We start from the raw sequence: 14647 nt of genomic DNA, 5'->3' as shown, positions 1-14647 counted from the left end.
ATTTCTACCCCACCCATCTGGCTGGGTTTCCCCAGTCACCCTGAACGGCTTTCAACAGAACATTAAAAACAGAATAAAACTTCAAACATTAAAAACTTCCCTAAACAACAGACAGACAGACAACAGGGATAGTAACTCTGGCTTTAGGTAATGTTACTGTGCAAAGATACGTACAACTGCAAAGCACAATATTCAAAAGTGCTGTGTGAGAAAAGCCTTGTGTGTTTCAAACCCCAAGTGGGTGCACAGCCCTAATCTTATGCAAACCGTGAGGTCCATCTGAAAAACACTAAATAAATACCATATTTTTTAAAAAATATATATATCAATATATATTCTGGTATTTACATTTGTTGAACCTCTGTACACTAAAGAAAGTGACCTTTTGTAATTGAAGCCAAGAGTCGCTTCATACTCAACAGGAATGTAGGTTGTTAAGTCGTGGGTGCAGATGTCCGCTCTTGTGTGATCAGCTCTGTGTAGTGATTCAGCATGCTAGCAAAGGATATGCTAGGAGTCAAGTCTAACAAGAACAATCTTTTTTATTGCAGTAGGAACTTACGGTAACTGGGACGGAGGGAAAGGACGAGCTCCTTTTATACTCTCAGGAACAGGAGTTGGGGAAAGGATACATTTAGATTTTGGCGGGACCCAATCATAGTAAGGATCCAAATTGTACTAACAAGTTAACCAATGGCAACTGCTACAGAACTTAACAGTGAGATTCATGTACACAATTTAAACCAATACATAACACAGATATCCTTATGGGCCATAGTTTGTAAAAACTGTGCAAACCACACTTTTCTAAGCCCCCAAATGCTACAGTTTTTAACCTTCAGTAAATATGGAGGGGGGATTTTTTTTTTTTACCCAATTTTCACAGTTGATGGTTAAACAGGTTTATAAATAGTTTCCATACGGAGATTATCCTGATATAGGAAAATATATAGGTCAACTTTTATTTACATAGACCAGCTTTAACAGGAGGCAGGAATGTGTTTGTAAATCTAAGATTCTCCTCCCTTCTTCAATTCCATTAATTTTTCCAACAACTATCTTAGGTTTGTGTGTTTAGGGAGCAGTGCTGTAATTACAGGGAGGACAGAAAGGACCAGGATCCTTAGCTACTGTGTTTTTAGAAGATTACAAGGAGAACCATTTCTCTAAAACTTGGATGAGGCAGAGAAATAGGCCTTTGCTGTAAGACCAAACTCTGAATTTGGAAAGAGAGAGAGAGAGAACTAGGAGTATGTCTATTGCTTAGAACAGGCTTCCTCAACCTCGGCCCTCCAGATGTTTTGAGACTACAATTCCCATCATCCCTGACCACTGGTTCCTGCTAGCTAGGGATCATGGGAGTTGTAGGCCAAAAACATCTGGAGGGCCGAGGTTGAGGAAACCAGACTTAGAGCCATGGTGGTCCAATGTGCAGTCTGAGGGGCGCATGTGGCCCTCAAGGCCTTTTTTGGCAACCCTTAGCAACATTTGAGACACCTTGATCCAACTCTAGTCATGCAGTTAGGTATGACTAGTGAAGGCAAATGAAGCATGGTGTGAGCATCCAGATGCACAGTCCCATCTCTATTCTGCCACAACTAGTCAACTTTACCCAGCTAGAAATAAGGAAGCCTCAGCCCCTGCTGCCTCGGTATTGACAATGTGTTTCTTTTTTTAAAAAATAATTTTTATTAGTTTTATACAAACAAGACAGACAAAACATACATTATAACACTGTCCCTTCATTTTCCCTCCACCCACCAGTCCACTTCTGCCACCAGTGGTACCTGTGGGCGTTAAGAATCAAAGGGGTCCAATACAAGTTGGGTTTGGCCTCCCCCCACATCCCCTCCCTGCCACTGAAAGGACAGGAATGGAGGAGCTCTGAGGGTTGGTTTTCCCCCAGCTCTTTCATAAACATAGTTAAACAAATACAGACAACACAACAACAATAGAGAAGAAATATAAATTCCCAATTCTTATTATCTTAACATTATAATTGTGACTTCCTCGATACTCTTCCTCCTGGTTTTCCTGACATTCTCTAATTAATTATGGCGGGTTTTCTATTCCAATTCAAAATCCTATTCTTATAATATTAACTCAATCCTCCTCCTTTTCCATGCTGTCCTCCCATAGGCCCCCTCCTGCCACAAGAGGAACCCGCAGGGCACAGCACTTCCAAGGTTCCATTATTGTGACTGGGTTTCCTTCCACCCCCTCCTCACCCCTCTGAGCACCCCCTGCCACTGGGTGCCTCCGAGTAGAGAGAGGAGGATAGGCAGCTCTTTGCCCAGACACCTATCTGAACTCACAAAAATTTATATTAACCTAAAAATTCTTTCCTCGGCCATTCTTCTAACTCCCTCCAGAAAACACAGTTTTGTTTTGTTTTTTTAACTATCATATCTCTAATCTAAATCTTAACCCTATACTTTGTCGCACACACCTTCCCCTCTCCCTAAGTCTTTTCCCCCAATTGGATCAGCATTTCCGTTAACAAGCCAAGATTTCGAAAACCGTCTTTCAAAGGCCAGGAAAAAAAACCCCTTTTAACTAAAATTTTCACCCCACACCAGATCTTTCCCAGTTCCATCTCCAGGCCTTTGTCCCCCCCCCTGCCCCTGTCCTTCCCATCCCTGAGTGTTTCTTCTTCTCCTGAACATTTCCACAAGTGAATGAAAGGGACTAAAGAAAAGAGGGGAATTGTTTTGTGAGATGTGTGTGTGAAAGGGTTTGTAAAAAAAACACATGCCATTTCATCTCAGTACTACGTAAGAGTAGCTGGTGGGAGAGGGTGGAGGACACCCATGGTTCAAATATGACACATGTCTCCTCAGGGAGACTATAGAACTTACCTGCTGATACCTCCCATTATTCATACCTCCAAAATAAACAAAACAATTACTTGCCCAGACACTCCCAATCTCCATAACTGCCAAAGATCCCTCAAACATGTCAGTTTTGCATTTGTTGCAGAACCATAGAGCCCACACAGTCTGCTGGGGAGTAGGAAGCAAACAAGTCGTGAATGAGAACTGAAGTTTTCCTAGCTCAACCAAGAAAACATGATCTCTCTAGGAGAATAACTCTTCAGAAATTTAGATGTGAAACTGATTAAAACTTACACTTAAGAAATAAAATAAAAGGACAGGGAATAATTGAAGTATTATTTTGTGCTTGTGTTTCCTTGATGCACACATAATCTTATAAAAAAACAAAGAAATGGTTCAGCATAAGATTTTTCAGAAATTAAAACAAGATCTCATGCAATCTTTGAATGCCAATTTCATTTCCAACTCACTATTGACAGATGACACCGCACAGTTAGGACTGGTGAGAAAAGGGGGTGATTCCTCTTTGTATAAAACAAAGACAGAAAAGGATGGTTGTAGTTATACTTCCTGTGAATGAAAGGGGAGGAGAAAGACTGGAGCAACTGGTATGTAACTATACTACCCTTGCCCAAGGCAACTCTTCTTAAAAGTAACAGCAAAATAAATAAAGAGGGGAGAACCACTGCAGAAGTGTTATGAAATGCTTCACAAATTACTAATGCAACCTTTTAACCTTATAGTTCCTATAATTACTCAACCACAGCCCCATATCCTATTCATAAAATTGTATTCTACAAGGCAAGTAACAAAGAATTTGATGAACAATTTGTTTGTGCATCTAAAGCATGGTGAGCGGTACTGTGAATAATGGAAATGTTACATATTTAGGTTTAAATTGATATGAAAGGACCAGTGGGGGTGGAGACACTATTCAAATCTTCATACTAAATGTAAGAACTGAAGTTAAAGGTTTTCTCAGGTGGACTCTGCATTTTTTAACATCAGTGTATATTAATATTTAAAGTTCCAATCAACATTTTCCTATATATTTTATATCAAATACCCAAAATCTGGTGACTGTCAGGATTCACAATTCAAATTGATTTTATGGATATCCCAGAATAGATATTTATTTATCCAGCTTTCAGGCATACTAAAATGAATATTGGCAATCACATTTAAATGCTTCACTGAAGTATCTGAGTTTCCCAACATCCACAAGAGGTGTCTGGTAAAGTTAGCATTCACGTATGAATGATTACACTCACCAAAATCTAAATATTACATGGACAAAATTACATTGACAAGGAACACTGGCACCCAAATTAAAGACTTAAAATAGTATAGGATATTTTTAATAATAATTTCCTGACTTTAATGCAATTTTAAAAACACAAACATTTTGCAGTTAATTGAAATAATATGAACTGTTCAAAACTTGAACAAAGAAGCAATTATGATTCATAGCAGAAAGAAATGTTTGAAATGCCGTAGCTACAGATAGCTTGCAGTTGTGAGTACTGAAACTTACATTCCAGCAAGACTACAGTAAGACAAGAAGTGGAGGAAGTAATTACACCATGTACATGCAACTTGCATATGACCTGAAGCTTGTCAGTAAGGACTCTTTGTGGCAGGGTAGACCAAGAGAAAGAGGCAACTCAGACTACTGAACAGATGAAATGTGCACTGAGGAAAAGTGAGACACAGATCAGCTCCGGCTATCCAGGACATAACTCAAGGGCAACAAGCATGTTAAAGAATTGTCATTATCTAGCTCACGTAACTGGAAATTCATGCTTTTGTTCTTAAATTGGCTTAGGCCGAAGCATCTGCAGCACTTTAATTAGTTACCACAATAAAAGTACCGTACCTCAAAACTAGACATACAGATCTGTAATGATAATGTGCTGTACGTAGTAATCGTAAACCAGTATTAATCCAGGCCTAAACTAAATATAATCAAGCTTACACAAGGCAGCAAATATGGAGCTAACAAACTACACTGATTGCCTGGGTTTCTACAGCAATTAGAATAATTTTTATAAAGTAAAAATCACAAGCTTCTGTAACTTAGAAGAACCTTATGTTGTGTCTATCTAAATAGTATGAAATTTAAATTCTCTGTAAATGCCATGTGCAGCCATTTTCCTCAGTGATATCTTGTGTTTTTAAAGGACAACACATACATACATACATACATACATACATACATACATACATACATACATACATGGTGCACACATGCTTCACTTTTGGATGTATATCACGCAAACCAGAACATGGAAATAAACCAGGGTCCCCAAACTAAGGCCTGGGGGCCGGATGCGGCCCAATTGCCTTCTAAATCCGGCCCGCGGATGGTCCGGAAATTAGCATGTTTTTACATGAGTAGAATGTGTCCTTTTATTTAAAATGCATCTCTGGGCTATTTGTGGGGCATAGGAATTCATTCATATTTTTTTTCAAAATATAGTCCGGCCCACCACAAGGACTGAGGGACAGTGGACCGGCCCCCTGCTGAAAAAGTTTACTGACCCCTGAAATAAACCAATGTCCAGCCCAAACAGCCAATACACTCTGTGGTGTAAATGCTGGACGGGTGTCTATATCTCGTTGCTGTTGTTTAGTCGTTTAGTCGTGTCCGACTCTTCGTGACCCCATGGAGCAGAGCACGCCAGGCACTCCTGTCTTCCACTGCCTCCCCATTCAGTTCATGTGCATGCCTGCACCGACCCAACAAGTTTGTAAAATCACAATAGTGAAACTGACAACAGCAAAGTCAGCATAAAACAAGACAGGAAACTAATCAAAAAGCTCTAACAGGTCTAAAAAACAAGGATTATAAATGGGTGCTGACAGGATGTGAAATTCAGCACTAGGAGAGTCTCCCTGGAGGAGTATTCAAAAGCCAGGGTGCTGCTTGTGCATGCAAACTGCCTTCGCCTTCCTAGCAGCGAAAGGGAAAGCTGGTGTTGCTTTGGGAAATCCATAAGAAAATCAGAGTTATTGTAATGGATTAAAGAATTAGGGGAAACATTCTCTAGAAAGCATTAGTCTAATATCAAAATGCACTTGAATTAAAATTAATTTGCACTGTAAATATTTCAAAACTAACTATAAAATACATGTCTAAAATACATAATTATAGAGCCAGGGCCGATTGTGCTTCCAGTGCAATGAGCTGAGGGGATATTACATTTTCCCCAACACTAAGCACACAATGCCTATTGATTAGTATCCGAAACATCAGTGGAGATGACAAACATTTTCACTTCCTCCTCAACAGTTGCATCCTTTTGTGAACTTCAGCATTTTTCAGGGTTTTTACTTCATTAGAGGCCAAGCACTTTCTCATGGTTCTTTATATAGCTCTAAAACAGACATATTGCTCACCATTTTGTCACTTCTTTTTTAAAAAATTTTCCATTTTCCAAAACTGTGTGACTGTCATTAGGGATGTTTATTTTTTTTTAGACGAGACTGTTCTTTTCTCATGAAGAAGAAGAAGAAGAAGAAGAAGAAGAAGAAGAAGAAGAAGAAGAAGAAGAAGCAACAGCTGGGCAGGATATTGTGCATTGATGCTAGAACAGTGAAGAACTAAAAATAAAATCTGCTTTGTTGAATTTTGTGTCAATTGTCTAGAAACATGAAAGCTACTATAAAGTGATTGAGGAATTAAAATATTATGTTTATAAATATATTCTATGACAACTATCTGTCACGAAATAGATATCTTGCTCTGCATACACTGTATAAGTGCTTTTTTCCCTAAAAATGTTTAGGGGTACTCTCATTTTTACTCAAGAAAAACACCATTATATAGTTCAAATCAGAGGGAAATAAATACAGTAAATGGACAAAAGTATCAAAGATTCACAAAATGTGTAGGGGTATGCGTCCCCCCAGAAAAAAGCACTGCATTTAGCTAATCAACATGTTCCTACATTTTGCAGTCAGAAAATCATTGCTGAGTACAACTTACAGTACTTGCATGCAATCCCTGATTTTAAGACATATTTACACAAATATGATTTAATATGTCACATATGTGATATATGTCTCAAATAAGAGAACCTGAAGCTGTTTTCAGCAGCACACCTCAAAACTCCTACTCAGATGTAATCCTCCTGCGATCTACAAGATTACTCTGAACCAAGCTGACTTAGTAAGCTTATTTACAACTAGTGGTTTTCAGCCCGTTTAATAACGGGCGCTAGAATCCTGGGGTTCGGAGAAGCGCTTGAGCAGCGCTTCTCCGAACCCTGGGACCTCTCCTTGCTGTCGGTGGCAGGGGGACAGGAACAGAGGAGGAGAAAGCGCTGCTTTCTCCTCCTCCGTTCCTCTCCCGCAGCCGCCGACAGCAAGGAGACATCCCAGGGTTCGGAGAAGCGCTTGCGTCGGCAGCAAGGGGAGAGGAACGGAGGAGGAGAAAGCAGCGCTTTCTCCTCCTCTGTTCCTGTCCCCCTGCCACCACCGACAGCAAGGAGCCGCCGACAGCAAGGAGACCTCCCAGGGTTCGGAGAAGCGCTTGCGCAGAGCTTCTCCGAACCCTGGGACCTGTCATTGCTGTCGGCGGCAGGGGGACAGCTGCTTTCTCCTCCTCCGTTCCTCTCCCGCAGCCGCCGACAGCAAGACCTCCTCCCAGGGTTCGGAGAAGCGCTTGCGCAGAGCTTCTCCGAACCCTGGGACCTGTCATTGCTGTCGGCGGCAGGGGGACAGGAACGGAGGAGGAGAAAGCGCTGCTTTCTCCTCCTCCGTTCCTCTCCCGCAGCCGCCGACAGCAAGACCTCCTCCCAGGGTTCGGAGAAGCACGTGCGCAGCGCTTCTCCGAACCCTGGGACCCGTCCTTGCTGTCGGCGGCAGGGGGACAGGAACGGAGGAGCGCTTTCTCCTTCCTTCCTCTCCCCCAGCCGCCGACAGGAAGGACGCGCGCACTCTCCCCCCCCGCCTCCTCCAACCGCCGCTCCTCACGGGCCAGGGAGGGTTGTGAGGAGGCCTTCGCCGGCCTCCACCCTCGCTTCCCTGACGTGCCCTGCAGTGAGGCGTTGTCCGGCGGGAGCGGCGGTTGGAGGAGGCAGAGGGGGGGGGAGAGTGCGCGCGGGCAGTCTCTGCTGTCCAATCCCTGTGTATCTGGGGTACATGCGCAGTACCTCAGGGACACACGGGACAACTGGACGCAGGGACATCTTGGACATTATTATATAGGATGAAAGATTAAACAACTCCCAGCTGAAAGTTTGAACTGTGCCACTATATTTTTAATGTCAATATGAGCTGATCCTCAAATACAAACACAATATGTGGCTCAAGAATGTAAGGCACCTGCAAAATTGCATTTGACATTCATCACTCATGAAAAGTCAGTTTTATCCATGTATTACAGGGGTCCCCAAACTACGGCCCCCGGGCCGGATGCGGCCCAATCGGCCTTCCAATCCGGCCCGCGACGACTCCCGCCGCCCGCTGCCGCCGCCCGCTCTCATGGCGCGCGGCGCAGCGACGATCTAAAAAAACGGCAAAAAATCGCCGAAAATCCTTTGTGCGCATGCGTATGGGCCTCTCCCGACCCGGAAGAGGTCATTTCTGGTGCACTTCCGGGTCGGGGGAGGCCCATACGCATGCGCACAAGCGATTTTTGGCGATTTTTTCCCCGCCCGTGTGCGTGTGCGCATGCGCACGGGCGCGCACTCCCCCGCCCTCCGGCCCGCTGCGCGCGCACTCCCCTGCCCTCCGGCCCACCGCGCGGTCGGCGCGGCGGGCACCGGCCCGCCGCGCAGAAAGTCTGGGGACCCCTGATGTATTAGGATACAAATATCTCAATCTGCAATTTAGGCCCATTCAAATCATTGGGAATTTTATCCATTTCACGGGGAAACCAGAACAAGTTTTTTAAAAATCAGGTGTTTACCGGTAATTTTTTTATCCAAAGCACAACCTATATAGCATAGTAACCAAAGTTGCAGCCAGTTTAGAGTTTTGACCTGGTGAATTTTGTCCAGGTTCATCAATTTCTCAGATGCAGGTCTCAATCATTACATTGATTCAGCCACAGACAGAGAGTGGTAGTGTGAAAAAGAAGCATGTATTTTACTTTTGAAAATCAAATATTTGGGGCAGTATGCTCATGTCCACACTCACGGTTAGAATTTTGGAATGCTGTGATGATAGTGTTATATGTGCAAAAATGAACTAACACTGTCGCAAGTCTAGTCTCTCTCTCTCTCTCTCTCTCTCTCTCTCTCTCTGTGTGTGTGTGTGTGTGTGTGTGCGTGTGCGTGCATATGCATCTCAAGTTTGTAATTCAAAAGCTGTATTCATGCAACAATTCTGAATTGCACAAGAACAAATATGACTCCAAAACTTAAAACAAATATGGGGCATATGAGGAAAATGCAATGTGACACAGCTATATTCACAGTCACAGCAGAAATATAAACTTTCCTTGTAAGGAAAGGCTAATTTGCCAAACACCATTAGAGAAAACTTCAATGTAACAATTATTTTATTAAGATGGGGAAAACAAACACCAAAGAGAATCAAACTAGAACATGAACATTTATTTCATGGTTCCTTGCAAAAAGCGTATTATCTATACATAATAAGATATTATGTATATTATGCATAAAGCAATGTTCAAGTATGCCTAGCCTATTTCCTTCTTGGGGGGAAAATTAAAAACCAGACATTTTGGGATACTGGGCTTAACAACTGTAGATGCCATTGCCCCCCCCCCCCGCCTTCCTCACCAGCATTCATCAGCTATTTAGCACTGATTAGATAAACAACTGCTAGGTGCTAATTAGCCCTGTCAGAACTTAATAGCTGATAGGAAACCCCCTCCCAAGTTAAACAACAGCTCAGCTATCTGGCGGGCATTGTTCTTCATCAATTCTCTCAAATATCTAGAGTTCTACTCTATGTGAAAACAAAGTTTACATCAATAAAAAAGTTAAATTACTTGCTCCTGTAATCCCATCACATTCTGGGCTGTGGCTTTTGGAACACTTATTCAGAAGAAAGTCCCACTAAAACCAAACAGCCGTAATATGTTTAGGATTACAAGATAAATCAGATATTGAAATTCCAGTAGTCTTCATTTTATTTCTCTTGGCCATTTAACATTATTCCACTTCTTTCACCCATAGTCAATCAATGGTAGCTTTAGGGGCAATCTGCATATTATGGGAGACAGAGCTACCTAGATGCTTCTGTTCCCTCCAAAGTGAGCTACAGTCACTTTAAAGAAAAATGAACACATCAGAGAACTAGCATGCATGATCCTTAGAATGCATGATGTGTACACACATGCTTTTTAAAGGATGCTGACATAATTTTGCGCAGTTTACTTTGAACATATCATAGTTTAAATATGTTTGATTGTGCAGCAATGTTGCACTACCTGAACTGGCACATACAAAAGGAAATATATTTTTTCCTCATTCTCCAGTGGCGCTGTGGTTAAATCACAGAGCCTAGGGCTTGCTGATCAGAAGGTCAGCGGTTCGAATCCCTGTGACGGGGTGAGCTCCCGTTGCTTGGTCCCAGCTCCTGCCAACCTAGCAGTTCGAAAGCACGTCAAAATGCAAGTAGATAAATAGGAACCGCTACAGCGGGAAGGTAAACGGCGTTCCATGTGCTGCTCTGGTTTGCTAGAAGCGGCTTTGTCATGCTGGCCACATGACCTGGAAGCTATACGCCGGCTCCCTCGGCCAATAATGCGAGATGAGCGCGCAACCCCAGAGTCGGTCACGACTGGACCTAATGGTCAGGGGTCCCTTTACCTTTACCTTTAAGCCATGATAGGGCTGAGATGGAGACGACTTGGAAACCTTGAACACACCAGCAAATCACTGAAATCCAATCTCTTTGTAGCAGTTTCTCTTCTACTAAAGATCTCAAGGCTGGTTAACTTTATTAGAGTTTTTATTAAACAACTGAATCCATCTAAGTTAAAAAAAGATCATAAAAAACTAGATTCCACATGAGATACTGTACTTAGTAAATTCTTGCAAAAAGTTTGTAGAAAATAGTGCTTCATGTTTTAGAGTAAATCTCTGGTCAGAAAGCAGCAGAAAAAAGAATTCAAAATTTAACGAGCTGCTGCTTAAATGTTAAACATTGCTCTGTGAACCATTTTATATTAAAATTGGATAGTTCTGAACATCACACATACAAGAAGTATTGTTTGACACAGTGCCATTTTGATGATAAATTGCAATCTACAGCTCAAAATAATTCTACCCAGGGATTAACATTTCAGAGGCTGAGCCAGAGATTATGTGTGTGGATCTTGAATTTCATCATCTCCCTTTGGCACAATAGCTTATTCTTTCCTTTTTTCATCTATTCTCTCATGAAGGGTCAGGAAAGCTTAGCCTTGCAGTTTCATTCATTTCATCTCTACATTAACCAGATACCTTGCAGTCTTTAGTTCTTACTTGTTATTCCATTACAAATACTACAGCTACACTGCACTATGTCCCTCCCCCCATTCCCTAATGAGGTATGTACTAAATCAAAGGGTGCCATCAAGTGGTTATAGTGCACTAAGCAGCACTATGTAACCTAACACTTCGATAGAGGTTTCATCAGGACACACGCTGATTACATCCCTCCACATTTTAAGAGTTCCAGGAAATTACAGGAAGTCAAAATAATTGTCCTTACTCAGGTTTATTTATGTGAAAGCTCCATATGTCCTCAACATTAGGCACCAAGTATAAAGTGTTGGTAATGATGTCAATACATATGACATCACTACCAACACATAAAGGATTGTTATCACATTGGTGAAACGCCTTCATTTCCCAACTCCTGGCTGTGCAACATTCTCCCACATAGAGAGCTTTAAATAAACTGGGTGTAGGTGCTTGATGATATTACAATTAATTCATTTTCTGTATTTTTTCTGACTGACCATATAAAATTATTGAAAGAGAATGCTGTGTTTTGCCAAGGATGTTAAAGGAAAATTCCCGGCTCACTTGTACTGTATTGCCAAACAAAGACACCAGCCAAGAGTATTGGTGCAAAACAGCAGCCTGTAGGCCTGATCTTTATTCAAGGAACAGTTGCACCAGGACTTCAAACCACCACATGGAAGAAGCCGAAAAAAGCCCCGAACAAAGGATGGCTCCCTTTTTTATAAGTTTCCCATTTTGCCCTTAATAAAACATCATGCATACATCATATCTATGTCATAAACTGGAAGGGGTCACTCAGCAGAAACCTGAGTATCAGGTTTTCCCCCATCCCTCCCTTGACCTCCACCTCACACCCACTAAGTAAAACAAAGATAGGTAAAGGTAAAGGGACCCCTGACCATTAGGTCCAGTCGTGACCGACTCTGGGGTTACGTGCTCATCTCGCATTATTGGCCGAGGGAGCCGGCATATAGCTTCCAGGTCATGTGGCCAGCATGACAAAGCTGCTTCTGGCAAACCAGAGCAGCACATGGAAACGCCGTTTACCTTCCCGCTGTAGCGGTTCCTATTTATCTACTTGCATTTTGACGTGCTTTCGAACTGCTAGGTTGGCAGGAGCTGGGACCAAGCAACAGGAGCTCACCCCGTCACAGGGATTCGAACCGCCGACCTTCTGATCAGCAAGCCCTAGGCTCAGTGGTTTAACCACAGCACCACCTGGGTCCCTACAAAAACAAAGATAAGTATGTACATATTCCTATTTCCCAGCCAATATGAACATACCTTTTTGTCTTGGTGGAGACCCCAAACCATTCAGGTTGGTTTTACCATTGTCCCTGGGATGACTACCTGTCTGGCACTCAGGTGCCAGGAAGCTAGAGATTATCACCTAGGCAGTGGGGCAGTTGTAGTGACCCCATGCTTCAGGGATTATGGCTGTCCCTAGCCCTTTCCCAAGCTCCTCTTCTACGGTAGTAGCCATAATCCTTCTGGTGAGAACACCATTGGAATGGAGCAAATCTGTTAATGGGGTGATTTTATATGAATTCATACAGGTTTTCTGTTACTGAGGAGCCTAAACTCTACAAATGGATACTGTACTATGTAATCTTTGGAGTTTTTACAATGTAACAAAGTGGTTTTGATATCTTGTTCTCACTTTCCCTTATCCCAGGGTGGTTTCCATTTATGTGAACTGAGTTGAGAGGCTGGTTTGACAGCTCCAGTACAGCTGCAGAACCTGTGTAGTCCTTGTCAGGGGGCGCTGTTCCTTGAGCCCTATTGGATGGGAGTTCAGTAGCTGTCAACATGAGAGGACTGGAGTGGCTGTTAGTTTGACAGGTATTTGAATGTTGTCTAATGATTGGTCCAACGCTTTATGAATGGGAAAGTCAGCACAAGCTTTATGAATGGAGGAGTTTTTGCAAGCGGTTTACCCTTATTTTACAGGCACGCTTTGGGTACGGGGACAAAAGGACAGTGCATTAATGGGGCAGGGTGCCATTGTGTATGGTATCAAGTTGAGACACGGTTTGTGGCACCATGCTTCATTCATGAGAAGAGTGCCCCCCCTTTGGTGAATTCCGGTAACAGGGAGATTCAAAATTTTATGCTCGTTTTATGCTTTTATTTATTTTGGCTTTCACATAATTTTATTCACATTTGTATAACCTTCTATTTCATTTCAGTCATTTAATTAAGAGCACTAATAAAGCTTGTCCAACAGCCAGTGCTCCCCCCCCAGGGGGTACTCAAGGGTACGCAGTACCAACACCTCTTTTTTATTGAAAGTGTGGCACTTACTGTAAGAACTTCATTGTGAGTACTGGAACCTATTTTTCTAGAAAAGAGCACTGCCTATTTATATATTGTTAAACTGCTTTGTAATTGTCTAATGTCCAGAAAAGTACAAATGAATCTAATCTGAGATTATATATTTTGATGCAATAATTACTGGCACAGTATGCATTATCTGTGGAAAAACTAACTGCAAAATCCTCTATATACAATGCTAGAGAACTATTTAGAACTGCCATGCTCAGAGCATTTTAAAATTCATTTGAGGGAAACACCTGGAGGCTGTTATTGAACACCACCTAAAATAGCCAGCTTTCGCAAGGTGAGCCCACACTCTAGCAATTGTATTTCCTATCATCAGTTGCTCTCATAATGCTATGTTTCATGGTTTAGGGGGAGGATCCCCCCCACAAGGTTTTGATAACAAGTTTTGAAACTGTCTGAAAAAGTACAATCTGCTAAACTGCAGGACACAGTAGAACACAGAGCATAGCATCTATTTTCCACCCTGGTTCAGCCTGAAAGATGCCAGGCCAGGGCATTACCTCTGACTTTACTAAAATGAGCTTCCCTAATCTGTAGACTTTATTTACATCTGAATGATATACGGTATGTATGTTTATTCACAAGCAAGTCCTTCTGGTGTCAGTGAGACCTACTTGTCAGTGAGCAAGGATTGTAGCTTTATCCTAGTGCTAGGAATTACCATGGAAAACTGGCAAGCAGGAGGAAGAGAACAGTTTATCTGAAATCATCTTGTATTAACTATCATTTGGGGCTGATGTGTGTGATGGGAGTTAATAGCAGAACTATGTGGTCTCCCCAAACATGTTGGAAGGTGGGGGAAATAAGTCAGTAAAAGTCTTGCAAGAAAAACAGGTTTCCCTATTAACTGCCCATTCAGTTTTCTACTTCAAGTCAAGATGCCAGTATTGCTCTTCACACTGTTTGGGTCCAGCATCTCTCAGAAATACTTTTTAGGTCAATACATTAAACCACATGGATCACTTTAAACCACAAGCCAGCCCTTTTCAGACTTTAAGAAGAACAATTAACTAGGAGCACAGAAATGACCATACCCATGAC

The 14647-nt window shown here is 42.2% G+C and overlaps 1 protein-coding gene across 4 annotated transcripts in view; it reads right to left on the bottom strand.

The window, feature by feature from the left end:
* The window catches only part of EHBP1 (EH domain binding protein 1), a 282002-nt gene that overhangs the window by 187637 nt on the left and 79718 nt on the right, over positions 1 to 14647 (bottom strand). The gene's annotated exons all lie outside the window — the stretch shown is intronic.

The sequence above is a fragment of the Zootoca vivipara genome, chromosome 3, assembly GCF_965207765.1.
Source record: "Zootoca vivipara chromosome 3, rZooViv2.hap1.1, whole genome shotgun sequence".
In the NCBI taxonomy this organism is placed as follows: domain Eukaryota; kingdom Metazoa; phylum Chordata; class Lepidosauria; order Squamata; family Lacertidae; genus Zootoca; species Zootoca vivipara.
This window is presented reverse-complemented; position numbering and strand designations above follow the sequence as displayed.